The sequence below is a fragment of the Ovis aries genome, chromosome 2 (assembly GCF_016772045.2).
Source record: "Ovis aries strain OAR_USU_Benz2616 breed Rambouillet chromosome 2, ARS-UI_Ramb_v3.0, whole genome shotgun sequence".
Taxonomy (NCBI): domain Eukaryota; kingdom Metazoa; phylum Chordata; class Mammalia; order Artiodactyla; family Bovidae; genus Ovis; species Ovis aries.
This window is the reverse complement of record NC_056055.1, coordinates 105,734,982-105,749,524: the sequence shown is the minus strand read 5'-3', so window position 1 is coordinate 105,749,524 and position 14,543 is coordinate 105,734,982. Positions and strand designations below refer to the sequence as shown.

The 14,543-nt window shown below is 36.5% G+C and overlaps 1 non-coding gene across 1 annotated transcript; it reads left to right on the top strand.

The window, feature by feature from the left end:
* The first annotated feature begins 8,962 nt into the window (after window positions 1–8,962).
* TRNAC-GCA (transfer RNA cysteine (anticodon GCA)) lies at window positions 8,963–9,034 on the top strand. Its single transcript has one exon. It is a non-coding gene; the product is annotated as a tRNA-Cys (tRNA).
* Window positions 9,035–14,543: the final 5,509 nt, after the last annotated feature.

Genomic DNA, 14,543 nt, shown 5'->3' with positions numbered 1-14,543 from the left:
AGAATCCCATGGAGGGAGGAGCCTGGTAGGCTACAGTTCATGGGGTCACAAAGAGTCGGACACGACTGAGCAACTTCACTTTCACTTTCACTTTCTAGTTGTTTACCACAAACAAACAAAGAAATCCCAGACAGGCCATGTATACCCCCACTAAAAAAGAAGTTCTTATCGGTAGATAAAAACTGCCCTTTATCTTTCCAGCAGTACACAGCATTAGCAGACATGTTTGCAAGGTGATTTGATCAGTCATTTCTCCTCAGATGTCCCCTAGGTTAGAACTGTATGCCAATCATCTGCTAAATCTTTTCCCCCAAGGTTGAACTAGGTTATTTCCAAACTATCTTTCAATTCAATCACTGTGTTACTCCAGGTTAATTATGTTATAACCTATGTCCCTCTCATTTAACATATTAAATTCTCATTACCACCTAAAATAATTTAGTACATTAAGGAGATAAGCATGGCAAAATACTGTTGCTAGAATTTAATCCTTCAGTATGGAATTTAAAATGTTAAATATTTTTAAGCAGTTCATGAGATTTTTACCACAAAATTACTCAATATAACATTGTCAGCAGAAAAAAATATAATAATTCAATAAGCAATTTTAAAAGCTTCATAAGTATTCAAGTTTTTTTGTCTTTTACTTGTAACTGTGATTCAGTAGTGGCTGTCAAGAACACAACACATCATATTACGGTATTGATACATTATCTTTGAAAATCAAAGCCAAGAATTACCTACATGTTTTAAACTGTCTATTGATTTTTCAACATGGTATAACACAGTATAGTTCAAAACACTTCAAAATCATGATAGTCCAAGAAATGTGAGGAAGTATTGCAACACTTAATTCTGTATCACATTCAAAATTTTTAATAGCGTAAAATGACATACACATGTTTTCACCATGCAAACTAATAATAAGCATGTCTCCCACAAACAAACCAACAAAATAATTATCTTTCTTCCTAGGTTCTCTACTAATTTTCCTTTGTTACTTGTTCATTTTTATCATCTTCAGACAAGTGACAGCTAGCACTAAAGTTCTCTAAAAATATTGATAAAAGTATAAAGTTGGTGGAAAATACACTCATTTCTGGTAAGCGTTAAAAAATCTACTCCAAATAAAACAAAAAGACATCCAGACTTACGGACATGGGAGAGAGGAGAAGAGGGTGAGATGTACGGAGAGAGTAATGTGGAAGTTTGCATTATCATATGTAAAATAGATAGCCAGTGGGTCAGGTAACTCAAATAGGGGCTCTGTATCAACCTGGAGGGGTGAGATGGGGAGGGAGATGGGAGAGAGGTTTAAGAGGGAGGGGACATATGTACACCTATGGCTGATTCATGCTGATGTTGGACAGAAAATAACAAAATTCTGTAAAGCAATTATCCTTCAATTAAAAAATAATTTTTTAAAAAAAATGAAATTATATCATGTAATATTATGTGAAAGATTTAATAAGGAAAGTATAAAGAATAAAATAATAAAAATAAAAGTAGAAACTCAAAAAACAGGAAAATACTAACAAGTAGAATGTCAAATAGATCCTGGCATTAGTGAGTATGTGTGTGTATTACACATCTTACTGATTACACACTAATGCATAAACGTGGGTATGCAGCCATATTAGTGACATATTTTTCCCAATCATTTCTTTACAATTAGCTTTCAATTTTTGAAACATATATGGATTTTCCTTTGTGACTTATTTTTTTAACTTCTAATTTCCTTTCTCATCTAGTTGTCAGAGAAATACTGACTGAAGTCAATTATTTTCTTATAATTTTAGATATTTTATTTTTTATATTTAAGTTGTTAATCCATCTTGACCAAAATAAAGGGTAATGAAAGCAAATTAAGTGGTAAATAAAAACATAAAGATTATCTACTTCATAATCACACCTCGATCACAGAATTACCTTAGTTCTACTCTCTCTCCCTACATTGATGAGGTTGACCTTAATTTATCCAAGCACAACTGGGAAGCAAGTGCGCTGGAAAGTTCTTTACCTGGAGTCAGAAAGATCTATGCTTTAGTCTTAGATCTGTGTCTTTAATAAATGTGTGGCCTTTGTTAGGTTTTGATCTACATGGTGGAATATAGCACCTGTATCATAGATTTACTTCGAGAATTAGGCTTTATTTTATCTAAAGCACATGGAATAAGACCTGACATTTAGTATCTCTGCAATGACCCATGAAAACTTCTTATAACTAAATGTACAGCAAGTATCAGACACTACTATTATGCAACTGGCTTTTATAGAGGTGAGATATTGAATGCCCATTGGAGAAACATTCTTGTCTTGTACACATTTTCCCTTTTTATTATCTAAGTAATGAAAGTTCATTATTACCATGTGATGTTTAATTTTATGGGGCAACCTGACTGGGCCACAAGGAAGCCAGATATTTGGTTAAACATTATTCTGGGTGTTTCTGTGACAGCATTTTTAGATGAGCAACCTTTTAGTCAGCAGATTGAGTAAAGCAAATGGCCCTCCCTGATGTGGGTGGGCCTCATCCAATCAGTTGAAGGCCTGAATAGAACACAAAGGATGACTGTCTCCCAAGTAAGAGAGAGTTCTTCCTGCTCGACTGCTTTCAAATGCAGATGCCAGCCTTTTTCCTGCCTTCAAACTCAGGCTGAAACATCAGCTCTCTCTGGGTCTCAAGTCTGCCAGACCTGAGACAAGAAGCACACCATTGGCTCTCTTGCTTCTCAGGCCTTTGGACCTGGACTGGAATTTGCTCTCTTGGGCCTCCAGCCTGCCAGCTCATGTGGTGGATCTTGGGACTTGTCCCCTTTCATAATTGTGCAAGCCAATTTCTTATAATGAATTCTTTCTATACATACTTACATCCTATTGACTCTGTTTCTCTGGGAACACTAAGTCATAGAGTAAGTACAAATTAAATCTTATTGACTAGACAACAATTACATCCTAATTTTTATAATTAGGTTGCATTGAGGTTCCTTTCTTACTCACTAGGACCAATTTGTATCTACTCTTGTTTTGTCAAGAAGCCTGACTTCCTTAGTTTCACATATACTCTGATAATAATATCACCTTTGCAATAATTGTGGTAACCTCAGTCAGTCTGTTATTAATTGTGGTAACCTCAACCAGTCAGAGGTGTAGTGACTTATCCTTAGCCCCTTTTTCACTGCAGTTCTGTGCCATTATATGCTAAGTAGCATTTGATATAATAATTATAAACATTCATATAAACATTATCAGCTTCCAAATATTTTTAAAATTTGGTGGTATTTAATAAGACAAAAATATTTATAAAGAAAATATGACATAGTCCTTAAAGGTAGATATGAAATGAAACTCATATTTTCAAGTCATTTCTTCCTTCAGTTCAGTTCAGTCACTCAGTTGTGTCTGACTCTGCAAACCCATGAATCGCAGCACGCCAGGCCTCTCTGTCCATCACCAACTCCCAGAGTCCACCCAAACCCATGTCCATTGAGTCAGTGATGCTATCCAACCATCTAATCCTCCGTCATCACCTTCTCCTCCTGCCCTCAATCTTTCCCAGCATCCCAGGGTCTTCTCAAATGAGTCAGCTCTTCGGATCAGATGGCTAAAGTACTGGAGTTTCAACTTCAACATCAGTCCTTCCAATGAACACCCAGGACTGATCTCCTTTAGGATGGACTGATTGGATCTCCCTGAAGTCCAAGGGACTCTCAAGAGTCTTCTCCAACACCACAGTTCAAAAGCATCAATTGTTCGGCACTCAGCTTTCTTTATAGCCCAACTCTCACATCCATATATGACTACTGGAAAACCATAGCCTTGATGAGACGGACCTCTGCTGACAAAGTAACATCTCTGCTTTTTAATATGCTGTCTAGGTGATCATAACTTTCCTTCCAAGGAGTAAGCATCTTTTAATTTCATGGCTGCAATCACCATCTGCAGTGATTTTGGAGCCCCCAAAAATAAAGTCTGACACTGTTTCCACTGTTTCCCTATCTATTTTCCATTAAATGATGGGACCAGATGCCATGATCTTTGTTTTCTGAATGTTGAGCTTTAAGCCAACTTTTTCACTCCTCCTCTTTCACGTTCATCATGAGGCTCTTTAGTTCTTCTTCACTTTCTGCCATAAGGGTGGTGTCATCTGCATATCTGAGGTTATTGATATTTCTCCCAGCAATCTTGATTCCAGCTTGTGCTTCCTCCAGCCCAGCGTTTCTCATGATGTACTCTGCGTATAAGTTAAATAAGGAAGATGACAATATACAGCCTTGACGTACTCCTTTTCCTATTTGGAACCAGTCTTCCTTGAATACTATAAAAAAAAAAAGAAAAAGAAAAAACTAATCCTAAAATAGTGCCTACTGTGATTCCAAGAATTTCTGAAACAGTATGCTGATGTCAACAATTAACAAAGCCTTCCACTCCTATTCCCTAAGAAAACACATCAACATATAAGCTTTGATCAAAAACTTCAAACCCAACAGTGAGCTTTTTTTTCAAATATGCTTAAATAGGACTTTCCTTTATCATTAAATGATGCTTTACCCTTTATAAATTAAGTGAATTTAATTTTTATAGAATAAGTATATTTAGAATTATTTTATTTTTAAAAATTATAAAATCACACAATTGATTTACTTACATATAGGAATTTTTATGTCTACCAAGGAAATGAAAAGCTATCTTTTACTTTAACTAGCATAAAGCTATTAGGCCAGTCAGTTCTAATGTAAATGTGGGGAAGGCAAATTTTACCCCTGATGGGTTCAGTGGACATCATTACATTTTTTTCAAATTTTTTTAATTTGTTCTTTTATTGAACTATTGGAAAAGACTCTGATGCTGGGAGGGATTGTGGGCAGGAGGAGAAGGGGACGACAGAGGATGAGATGGCTGGATGGCATCACTGACTCGATGGACGTGAGTCTGAGTAAACTCCAGGAGTTGGTGATGGACAGGGAGACCTGACATGATGCAATTCATGGGGTGCAAGGAGTCGGACACGACTGGGCAACTGAACTGAACTGAACTTATTGAATTATAGTTGATTTACAGTATTGTATTAGTTTCTTCTATATAGCAAAGTGATTCTGTTATACATCCTATATATCTTTTTTTTCAGATTCTTTTCCCTCAAAGTTTATTGCAAGTATTAGGAGAAAAAAAATTATTACAAAATACTGAAATAGCTCTCCATGCTACAAAGTAGGTCTTTGTTGGTTACCTTTATTTCATATATAGTAGTGTGTATATATTAATACCAAACTTTTAATTTCTCCTTCCCCACCTTTTTCCTCTTTGGTGACTGTAAATTTGTTTCCTATCTCTGTGGATCTATTTCTGTCTTACATATAAGTTCATTTGTATCATTTTTTTTTTCAGATTCCACATATAAGTGATATCGCATTCTTGCCTGGAAAACCCCATGGATAGAGAAGCCTGGCCAGCTATAGTTCATGGGATCACAAAGAGTCAGACACACCGAGTGAGCATGAGCATAAGTGATATCACATGATATGCATCTTTGGTTTGTCAGTATGATAATCTGTAGGTCCACTCACATTGCTGCAAATGGCATTATTTCATTCTTTTTATGGCTGGGTAATATTCCATTGTGTAAATATACCACAGATTCATTTATCCATTTAACTGCCAATGGACATCTGGGTTGCGTCCATGTTTTGGCTACTGTAAATAGTGCTGCTATGGACACTGAGGTGCATGTATCTTTTCTGGATATATGCCCAGGAGTGGGATTGCAGGATCATAAGGAAACTATATTTTTAGTTTTTTAAAGAATTTCCATATTGTTCTCCATAGTGGCTATACCAATTTACATTCCCACCAAGAGTGTACAGGAGGGTTCCTTTTCCTCTACACCCTCTCCAGCATTTATTACTTCTAGATTTTTCAATGATGGCAATTCTGACCAGAGTGTGATCATACCTCATTTTAATGTTAATTTGTATTTCTATAATAATTCACAGATGTTGAACACTTTTTCATGTACCTTTTGTCATTTGTATGCTTTCTTTGGAGAAATGCCTATTTACATCTTCTGCCCCCCCTTTTTTTTTTTTAATTGTGTTGCTTCTTGGATACTCAACAGTATGAGCTGTTTGTATATTTTGGAGATTAAATCCTTGTCAGTCACATATTTTGCAAATATTTTCTCCCATTTCATAGGTTGTTTTTTCATTTTGTTTATGGTTTCCTTTACTATGCAGAACTTTTTAAGTTTAAATAGGTCCCATTTATCTTTGTTTTTATTTCCATCACTTTAGGGAGACAGACTCAAAAATTTTATTTCCATCACTCTAGGAGACAGATCCAAAAAGATATTGCACAATTTATGTCAAAGAGTGTTCTGCCTATGTTTTCCTCCAAGAGTTTTATAGTATCTAGCCTTACATTTAGATCTTTATTGAGTTTATTTTGAGTGTGGTGTTAGAGAATGTACTAATTTAATTATTTTACATGTAGCTGTCCAGTTTTCCAAGCACCACTTATTGAAGAGGCTGTCATTTCCCCATTGTATATTCTTGTCTCTTTTGTCATAAATTAATTGACCATAGTGTGTGGGGTTATTTCTAGACTTTTAATCCTGTTTCATTGATCTGTGTTTCTGTTTTGGTGCTGGTACCATACTGTTTTGATTACTGTAGCTTTGTGGTATAGTTTAATGACATGGATTCTGATTCCTCTAGCTCTGTTTTTCTTTCTAAAGAATGAGTTGGCTATTTGTGGTCCTTTTAGTGTTTCCATACAATTTTTTTTTTAATTTTTTTGTTTTAGTTCTGTGAAAAATGCCATTGGTAATTTGATAGGGATTGCATTGAAGCTGTAGACTGCCTTGGGTAGTATAGCCATTTTGATAAACACTCTCCAGAAAGTGAGCATAGAGGGAACATACCTCAATATAATAAAAGCCATATACAACAAACTCACAGCTAACATCATACAATAAAAAGCTGAAAGCATTTCCTCTAAGATCAGGAACAAGACAAGGATGTCCATTCTCACCAATTTTATTCAACATATTTTTGGAAGTCCTAGCTACAGCAGAGAAGAAAGAAATAAAAAGAACCAAATTAGAAAAGAAGAAAACCTGTCACTGTTCTCGTATGTATGATGCTATACATAGAAAATCCTGAAGATGCTACCAGAAAACCACTAGAGCTCACTGATGAATTCATTAAAGTTGCAGGATATGAAATTAATATATAAAAACCTGTTACATTTCTATACACTAACTATGAAAGGTCTGAAAGAGAAATTAAGGAAACAATCACATTTACCATCACATCAAAAAGAATAAACTCCCTAGGAGTAAACCAACATGATTTTTTTAAGATAATAATATATCAATATATTTTTAAATATAAAGATTACCTTAAAATTCATTTACTTTATCACATTTTTATAATTCAGTTATGGGAATACTCTTTTTTTATTATTCCCACATCTTCTTCTTTTATTCCCAGGGATACAAGTAACATAATGCAATCTTTTTCTGATGGCTAAAACTCTTAATGTTGCTTAACATTCTTTTTCCTGTAAAAGGGAATTAGATTATATAATGTGACATATGTCAAAAGGCAATTTCAAACACTAAAACTATCATCTTAACTGGAAATTACCACGTACCTGACTTTAAAGAATAAAGTTTTTAATCATTTAATATTAAATGTCATATTTTTATTTCAATTTTGCTAAATTTTATGTCAAAATCCATCTTTGGGTGTTTGGATATCAAATATAAATGTATGAATGCTCTTTTTCAGCATGTTGCATGTGTGCTAAGTCGCCTCAGTGGTGTTTGACTCCTTGCAATGCTATGGACTGCACCCTGCCAGGCTCCTCTGTCCATGGAATTTCCCAGACAAAAGTGGGAGTGGGTTGGCATGACCTTCTCCAGGGGATCTTCCCCACCCAGGATGGGACCCATGTCTCACTATGCTTCCTGCATTGGCAGGTGAGTTCTTTACCACTAACTCCACCTGGGAAGGCCCATTTCAGCATGTTACCAGACTCCAAATCACATTTTGTCCTTTTGGGGTTTGGACATAGCAAATAATTTTTATCAGAATTAGAACTCCAAGTCTGTGTTCCACAGTGTACCAAACCTGGAGAACAAACCATTCCAACACATAAAGTGCACTGGTGACCTGTCTAACCCTGACAATGATGTTTTTGACATAGCAGAAATGAAGACAGCTAGAGCTATATGCCCTTTAAAAGCAGTCAAAATAATTCAACATCAAGAGAAAAAGAAAAAAACAAAATTGTCACGATGCAAATGTTTATTTCAACTTAAATATACTCTACTATAACCAAATACATTAAAAAGAGACTTTGTTTTGTGTATATAGAAAGCTGGTCAGTCTTTAGAAAAGACAAAGACTTGATAGTGATAATTTAGTGTAGAACATCAGAAACAATGAGACTAACGGAAAATAGATAATGTTAAGCCAGTTTCCTTAGCAACTAACCTATTAATATTAAAAAGGAAGGATTTCTGTTTGGAGGAGAATATGTGCTCAATCTCTCAGTCGTGTCAGACTCTTTGCAACCCCATGGACTGTAGCCCACCAGACTCCTCTGTCCATGGGATTCTCCAGGCCAGAATACTGAATTCCCTTCTCCAGGGGACCTTCCCAAACTAGGGCTCAAACTCGGGTCTCCTGCGTTGGCAGGCAGATTCTTTTACCGCTAGTGCCAGGTAGAAAAACCCTCTCTGTAGAAAGTACGTCACAGAAAATAAAATGCAGTGATAAAATCAGATGCAGAGAATGCGGATACAGAATAATGTACAAGAGATGTACTAAAAGATTGGTGGGCTTTGATGCTAGATGAAACATGGAGTTCAGAGGAACATCATTTGTACTTGGATTTGCTGTCAGAGTTTCTTTGTTGTATAGCTTTTTTATTAGCATCCTCAACTTTAAGAAGGGCTTCCCTGGTAGCTCAGTTGGTAAAGAATCCGCCTGCAATGCGGGAGACCCAGGTTCAATTCCTGGGTAGGGAAGAACTGCTGGAGAAGGGATAGGATACCCACTCCAGTATTCTTGGACTTCCCTCGTGGCTCAGCTGGTAAAGAATCCACTTGCAATAGGTTTGATCCCTGGGTTGGGAAGATCCCCTGGAGAAGGGAAAGGCTATCCCCTCCAGTATTGTGGCCTGGAGAATTCCATGGACTTCCTGGAGTCACAAAGAGTTGGACATGACTTTCACTTTCAACTTTAAGAATACAACTATCACATATCATCTCATTTTAAAAACCATATTATGTTTAAGCATCAACAGTTTATATAAGAAAATTACTTTTTGTTCAACTACATGATTTGTAATTTAATTTTATTATATATGTAATCTAACATACAATGAAGATTAAAAATGGTTCTCCAAACCACTTTTGACCAAAACCTACAACGACCTGGGGCTCTTGATAAAAACAGAGGTTTCCAGGACCTTCTAAAGGTCTGATTACGAGTGTTCCTTGGAAACCACTGACATCACCTGTTTGTAAGCCCTCTAGCTTCCTGCTGAGTAGAATACACCACTGTACGTACTGTCAGGGTGCATACATGATTTCAAGTTATATTTTTCATCTGTTACTTGGTGTAGGCCTTTGTGTATCTGTATACAGTGCTTGGGGCTTCCCTGGCGGCTCAGTGGTAAAGAATCTGCCTGCCAATGCAGGAGCCATGGATTCAATCCCTGGGTTGGGAAGATTCACTGGAAAAGGAAATGGCTACCCACTCCAGTATTCTTGCCTGGAAAATCCCATGGACAGAGAAGCCTGCCCGAAGGGGGGCAGAGGGGAGAAGGGGGGCGGGGGGGGGGGCGGCGCTATAGTCCATGGGGTTGCAAAAGAGTTGGACATGTCTTAGTGACTAAACAACAATAATATAGTGCTTGACTTTTGTTTTTTAAATCTTGGGAGAAGAAAAAGAAATTGTAATGGTGGCTTTCTATGAAACAAAATCAACCACAAGTGGATGAAGCAGACTGTTAAGGCAGGTGCAGCTGCCAGGTGTAATCTTCGACTAAGGTAAAAAAAAGTCCTGTTCTCAGGATATAAAAATAATAGGGATTGGTTTACACTGATTTTATTTTTAATATAATTTATTTATTTTAATTGGAGGCTAATTACTTTACAATATTGTGTTGATTTTGCCATACATCAACATGAATCCACCATGGGTGTACTCATGTTCCCCATCCGGAACCCCCCTCCCACCTCCCTCCCCATACCGTCCCTCTGGGACATCCCAGTGCACCAGCCCCGAGCATCCTGTATCATGCATTGAACCTGGATAGTGATCCATTTCACATATAATAATATACATGTTACAATGCCATTCCAAATTATCCCACCCTCACCCTCTCCCACAGAGTCCAAAAGACTGTTCTATACATCTGTGTCTCTTTTGCTGTCTCACGTACAGGGTTATCGTTACCATCATTCTAGATTCCATATATATGCATTACAATACTGTATTGGTGTTTTTCTTTCTGGCTTACTTCACTCTGTATAATAGGCTCCAGTTTCATCCACCTCATTAGAACTGATTCAAATGTATTCTTTTTAATGGCTGAGTAATACTCCATTGTGTGTATGTACCACAGCTTTCTTATCCATTCATCTGCTGATGGACATCTAGGTTGCTTCCACGTCCTGGCTATTGTAAACAGTGCTGCAATGAACACTGGGGTACACGTGTCTCTTTCAATTCTGGTTTCCTCAGTGTGTATGCCCAGCAGTGGGATTGCTGGGTCATATGGCAGTTCTATTTCCAATTATCTAAGGAATCTCCACACTGTTCTCCATAACGGCGTACTAGTTTGCATTCCCACCAACAGTGTAAGAGGGTTCCCTTTTCTCCACACCCTCTCCAGCATTTATTGCTTGTAGACTTTTGGATTGCAGCCATTCTGACTGGTGTGAAATGGTGCCTCATTGTGGTTTTGATTTGCATTTCTCTGATAATGAGTGATGTTGAGAGTCTTTTCACATGTTTATTAGCCATCTGTCTGTCTTCTTTGGAGAAATGTCTGTTTAGTTCTTTGGCCCATTTTTTGATTGGGTCATTTATTTTTCTGGAATTGAGATGCAGGTGTTGCTTTTATATTTTTGAGATTAATTCTTTGTCAGTTGCTTCATTTGTTATTATTTTCTCCCATTCTGAAGGCTGTCTTTTTACCTTGTTTATAGTTTCCTTTCTTGTGCAAAAGCTTTTAAGTTTAATTAGGTCCCATTTGTTTATTTTTGCTTTTATTTCCAATATTCTGGGAGATGGGTCATAGAGGATCCTGCTGTGATGTATGTCGGAGAGTGTTTTGCCTATGTCCTCCTCTAGGAGTTTTTTAGTTTCTGGTCTTACGTTTAGATCTTTAATCCATTTTGAGTTTATTTTTGTGTATGATGTTAGAAAGTGTTCTGGTTTCACTCTTTTACAAGTGGTTGACCAGTTTTCCCAGCACCACTTGTTAAAGAGATTGTCTTTTCTCCATTGTATATTCTTGCCTCTTTTGTCAAAGATAAGGTGTCCATATGTGTGTGGATTTATCTCTGGCTTTCTATTTTGTTCCATTGATCGTTATTTCTGTCTTTGTGCCAGTACCATACTGTCTTGATGACTGTGGCTTTGTAGTAGAGGCTGAAGTCAGGCAGGTTGATTTCTCCAGTTCCATTCTTCTTTCTCAAGATTGCTTTGGCTATACAAGGTTTTTTTGTATATCCATACAAATTGTGAAATTATTTGTTCTAGCTCTGTGGATACCGTTGGCAGCTTGATAGGGATTGCATTGAATCTGTAGATTGCTTTGGGTAGTATACTCATTTCCACTATATTGATTCTTCCGATCCATGAACATGGTATATTTCTCCATCTATTAGTGTCCTCCTTGATTTCTTTCACCAGTGTTTTATAGTTTTCTATATATAGGTCTTTTGTTTCTTTAGGTAGATATATTCCTAAGTATTTTATTCTTTTCGTTGCAATGGTAAATGGAATTGTTTCCTTAATTTCTTTTTCTACTTTCGCATTATTAGTGTATAGGAATACGAGGGATTTCTGTGTGTTGATTTTATATCCTGCAACATTACTATATTCATTTATTAGCTCTAGTAATTTTCTGGTGGAGTCTTTAGGGTTTTCTATGTAAAGGATCATGTCATCTGCAAACAGTGAGAGTTTTACTTCTTTTCCAATTTGGATTTCTTTTATTTCTTTTTCTGCTCTGATTGCTGTGGCCAAAACTTCCAAAACTATGTTGAATAGTAGTGGTGAAAGCTGACACCCTTGTCTTGTTCCTGACTTTAGGGGAAATGCTTTCAAGTTTTCACCATTGAGGATAATGTTTGCTGTGGGTTTATCATATATAGCTTTTATTAAGTTGAGGTATGTTCCTTCTATCCCTGCCTTTCTGGAGGTTTTTATCATAAATGGATGTTGAATTTTGTCAAAGGCTTTCTCTGCATCTATTGAGATAATCATATGGCTTTTATTTTTCAATTTGTTAATGTGGTGTATTACATTGATTGATTTGCAGATATTGAAGAATCCTTGCATCCCTGGGATAAAGCCCACTTGGTCATGGTGTATGATCTTTTGAATGTGTTGTTGGATTCTGATTGCTAGAATTCTGTTAAGGATTTTTGCATCACATTCATCAGTGATATTGGCCTGTAGTTTTCTTTTTTTGTGGCATCTTTGTCAGGTTTTGGTATTAGGGTGATGGTGGCCTGATAGAATGAGTTTGGAAATTTACCTTCCTCTGCAATTTTCTGGAAGAGTTTGAGTAGGGTACGTGTTAGCTCTTGTCTAAATTTTTGGTAGAATTCAGCTGTGAAGCTGTCTGGACCTGGGCTTTTGTTTGCTGGAAGATTTCTGATTACAGTTTCAATTTCCGTGCTTGTGATGGGTCTGTTAAGATTTTCTATTTCTTCCTGGTTCACTTTTGGAAAGTTGTACTTTTCTAAGAATTTGTCCATTTCTTCCAAGCTGTCCATTTTATTGGCATATAATTGCTGATAGTAGTCTCTTACGATCCTTTGTATTTCTGTGTTGTCTGTTGTTGTGATCTTTCCATTTTCACTTCTAATTTTATTGATTTGATTTTTCTCCCTTTGTTTCTTGATGAGTCTGGCTAATGGTTTGTCAATTTTATTTATCCTCTCAAAGAACCAGCTTTTGGCTTTGTTGATTTTTGCTATGGTCTCTTTTGTTTCTTTTGCTTTTATTTCTGCCCTAATTTTTAAGATTTCTTTCCTTCTACTAACCTGGGCTTCTTCATTTCTTCCTTTTCTAGTTGATTTAGGTGTAGAGTTAGGTTATTTATTTAACATTTTTCTTGTTTCTTGAGGTATGCCTGTATTGCTATGAACCTTCCCCTTAGCACTGCTTCTACAGTGTCCCACAGGTTTTGGGTTGTTGTGTTTTCATTTTCATTCGTTTCTATGCATATTTTGATTTCTTTCTTTGATTTCTTCTCTGATTTGTTGGTTATTCAGCAGCGTGTTGTTCAGCCTCCATTGGAATTTTTAATAGTTTTTCTCCTGTAATTGAGATTTAATCTTACTTTATTGTGGTCAGAAAAGATGCTTGAAATGATTTCAATTTTTTGGAATTTACCAAGGCTAGATTTATGGCCCAGGATGTGATCTATCCTGGAGAAGCTTCCGTGTGTGCTTGAGAAAAAGATGAAATTCATTGTATTGGGGTGAAATGTCCTATAGATATCAATTAGATCTAACTGGTCTATTGTATAATTTAAACTGTGCTTTCTTGTTAATTTTCTGTTTACTTGATCTATCCATAGGTGTGGGTGGGGTATTAAAGTTTCCCACTATTATTGTGTTATTGTTTATTTCCCCTTTCATACTTGTTAGCATTTGTCTTACATATTGTGGTGCTCCTATGCTGGGTGCATATATATTTATGATTGTTATATCTTCTTCTTGGATTAATCCTTTGATCATTATGTAGTGGCCTTCTTTGTCTCTCTTCACAGCCTTTGTTTTAAAGTCTATTTTATCTGATATGACTATTTCTATCTACTCCTGCTTTCTTTTGGTCTCTATTTGCGTGGAATATCTTTTTCCAGCCCTTCACTTTCGGTCTGTATGTGTCCCTTGTTTTGAGGTGAGTCTTTTGTAGACAACATATATAGGGGTCTTGTTTTTTTATCCATTCAGCCAGTCTTTGTCTTTTGGTTGGGGCATTCAACCCATTTACATTTAAGGTAATTATTGATAAGTATGATCCCGTTACCATTTACTTTTTTGTTTTGGGTTCGAGTTTATATACCCTTTCTGTGTTTCCTGTCTAAAGAAGATTCTTTAGCGTTTGTTGGAGAGGCTGGTTTGGTGGTGCTGAATTCTCTCAGCTTTTGCTTGTCTGTAAAGCTTTTGATTTCTCCTTCATATTTGAATGAGATCCTTCTTGGGTACAGTAATCTGGACTGTAGATTATTTTCTTTCATCACTTTAAGTATGTCCTGCCATTCCCTCCTGGCCTGAAGAGTTTCTA